The sequence below is a fragment of the Lipotes vexillifer genome, unplaced genomic scaffold (assembly GCF_000442215.2).
Source record: "Lipotes vexillifer unplaced genomic scaffold, Lipotes_vexillifer_v1.1 scaffold426, whole genome shotgun sequence".
Classification (NCBI taxonomy): domain Eukaryota; kingdom Metazoa; phylum Chordata; class Mammalia; order Artiodactyla; family Lipotidae; genus Lipotes; species Lipotes vexillifer.
Window position 1 is genome coordinate 3892131 of NW_006779491.1, and position 3156 is coordinate 3895286.

Sequence of the window (3156 nt, forward strand, 5' to 3'; positions counted from 1 at the left end):
ATGTAAGTCCTTGAGCAAGTTACCTAACTTCCTTTTCCTTCAGTTTCCTCATCTGTAAACTGGAGGTGATGATAATAGTGCCTAACTCATGGCATTGTTCTGAGAATTAAATAAACTAATGCCTGGAAAACATGTATCACAGAGTCTGACACATACATACTAAATGCTACATAAGTGCTTAAAAAAATACCTCATTTAATTATCTTAATAACCCCATGATAAATGAATTATCCTCATTTTGTGGACGAGAATTCTGAGGCTTAGTCAAGTTAAGCAATTTTCTGAAGGACACTCTTAGTAAGTAATGCAGAATTTGAAACCGAAAATCATATTCCAGAGATTTTACTTGGAACCAGTGCTCTCTACTCCTTGTGAAGTGATTTTTATCTCCATTACAGATTTGAGGAAACTAAGGCACAGTGAGAACTGAGTGACCGACGCAAGGTCCATAAGGGTCTAAATCAGGATTTTAACCACTCTTCCCTACACCATAGCTTATGCTTTTGACCTCGCTCTACACTCTTCCCCTAATGCTAACCTGCTTCTCAGGGGTTAAAATCTGGCAGTGCTCTTTCCAGCTGTGTAACCTCAGACAAGTTACCTAATTTTTTGGAGCTCCCGTTTCACCTCTGTAAAATTTTTAAAAAATGGGACAATTAATAATAATAGGAAAATGAAGACCACTCAAGTGAGAACAAACAATCTATTTACTCAGGACTTGCTATAACAAGGGAGTCAGCCGCCATCCATCACTCGTGTTTGGCAGGGACTCAAAGGCTCTCCATGGAGTGAGGACCCATCATAGAGAAATAGGCTTCAGGTGTGCCCTGTTTGGAGGTTGCTGGCGTGGGGAAGCTGGAGGTGGGCTAACTAGAAGTATCTTATGCTATTGGTTTGGGAGGAGGATGTTTGGCTTTCTCTGGTTGCTCTTGAGTTAGAGGCCGTGGCAGAAAATAGGGAAATTTGCAGTTTTGAACCAAGTCCTGACCATTCTAGGCTGATTGCCCAGAGGTCGTGAGTCAGAGTTCTGTTGTCCTATGTGGTCTGACCATTGTCTGTTTGTATAGTCAGTCTCTCAATAATAAGTACCTTATTCATCTGTTAAGATGGATTTTAACAGTATAGCACCTCACCTATAGCACTAGCTCATGGTAGTGCTCAGCAAATATGATTGAATCTGAAGATGACTTGCCACCTTGGGATGGATTCTCATACTAACCAAGCAAAGGGGCCTTCACCTTCAGATGTGATGATACTCCACAGGATAGTGTGGGGTGAAACCTGCAAGGGAGGATACGCACCTGGCTCCAGTCGTCCTCCCCAGGGAGACTCATGGTGTCTCCGGAAGATACAGCCCAGCAAAGTTTTGCCTAAAACTGTAATTCTCAACCTTGGCTGCATATTAGAGTCACCCGGGAACTTGTAAAAAATACTGATGCCTGATTCTGAGTCATATGCTCTGGAGTGGGTCTTGGGCATGTTTTTAAAATTCTTAAGGATATTCTAATGTACAGCCAGAATTTAGAACTACTCCTAAAACATTAATTCTCCTATTTTTTGCAACAGTCGTCTATTGTACCTATTGCTAGGCTCGTAGATAGAAGCTCACTCATTCATTTCTTCATTCAGCCGTCAGAACATGGCGCCTGCAGGGTGTTTAGACCTGTGCTGGATTCACTGGGAGCAGTGTGAGTAGAGAGCCCTTCCTGTTGTATGTACCACATACTGGCTAAGAGCATGCATGCTTCAGGGTCAGCCGATCATGGACTCCAGTATAAATCTATCCGTTCCCTCTTCAGTGATTTTGGACGAGGTATTCTTGACTTACTTGCTACAATGACCTGGACAAGGCCTATACTTCTAGCAGCCTTCATTTTCTCATCTATAAAATGGGGATATATTGGTTGGGGTTTGGTTAGAAAAACATTAATCATGCTAGGTATTTCAAATGGAGAAGATTTAATACAGGGGATTGGTTACACAGGTGTTAGGAACCTAGAAGAGTGAAAAGGGGGGAGGTGAAAGTATCCTAAATATTAGAAATGTAGAAAGCAGTAACTATTCCTTAGTGCTAGGTAGGAAAGGCAAGAGGTGATGCTACAGAATCTAGGTGCTCGTGGGAGAATACCTTGTAGGTGGGCCTCTGGATCTTGAAGGGAAGTCCTCCACAGGAGGTCCTCACACCTTAGGGGACACCAGGTGGCTGGTATTTACACATATGGGAGCAGTAAGCGACAACTCCTGGGAGTGGCTAGAGCCTTGACTGTCCTCTGCTGTTGCAGAGATGCTGCCAGAAGCTAGAGAGGGCGAGTCCCTTCTCCCCTTCTACCAATCTTTCAGCAATGCCTCCTTCTGGCAAAACCCAAAAGGAAGCCAGGCATCAAGGAATTCTGGGATATGAAGTGTGAAGACAGCCAGCCCCACAATGTCAGAGTAGAGCAGAGGTTGGCAAAGTACAGCCCACAGGCCAAATTTAGCCTCCTTTCATGTGGCCCACAATTTAAGAATAATTTTACATTTTTAAATGTTGAAAATAATCAAAAGAAGAAGAATATTTCTGACATGTGAAAATTATATAAAATTCAAATTTCAGTGTCCATGAATTCCAGCCAGGTTCACTGGTTTATGTGTTGCCTATGGTTACTTTCGTGCTACAGTGGCAGTGTTGAGCCTTTGTGACAAATACTTAGGCCCGCAAAACCTAAAATATTTAGTATTTGGCCCTTTACAGAAAATGTGTGCAGTATGGTTTAGAGGGTGTTTGGGGGGGCTGAGAGATAATAAGTAAGATAATAAATGACCCCTTGCAGAACAAAAATGATGACTGAAGGAGTTAGTACGTGTAAAGTACTTATTAGAGATTTTTAACATACAGCAAATACTTAACCCATTACGAGCCTGGGCTGTGTGTCAGAGACTAGGCTAGGTTTTGGGGGGCCAGAGTTGAATAAGGCACAGTTATGACTTCCAGGAGATCCCAGCTTGGTAGTGGTGGAAATTGGGTAAGAAAAAAATCAAAGCAATATAATAAATGCATTATTAATATCCTACTGTTTGCACTTGCTGTTCTGGGCTGCAGGAGAGACTCCACAAAAATAAGGCCTCAGGCATTTCCTGTACTGGAACAGAGATGTGGTCCCACCATACCCCGCCCCC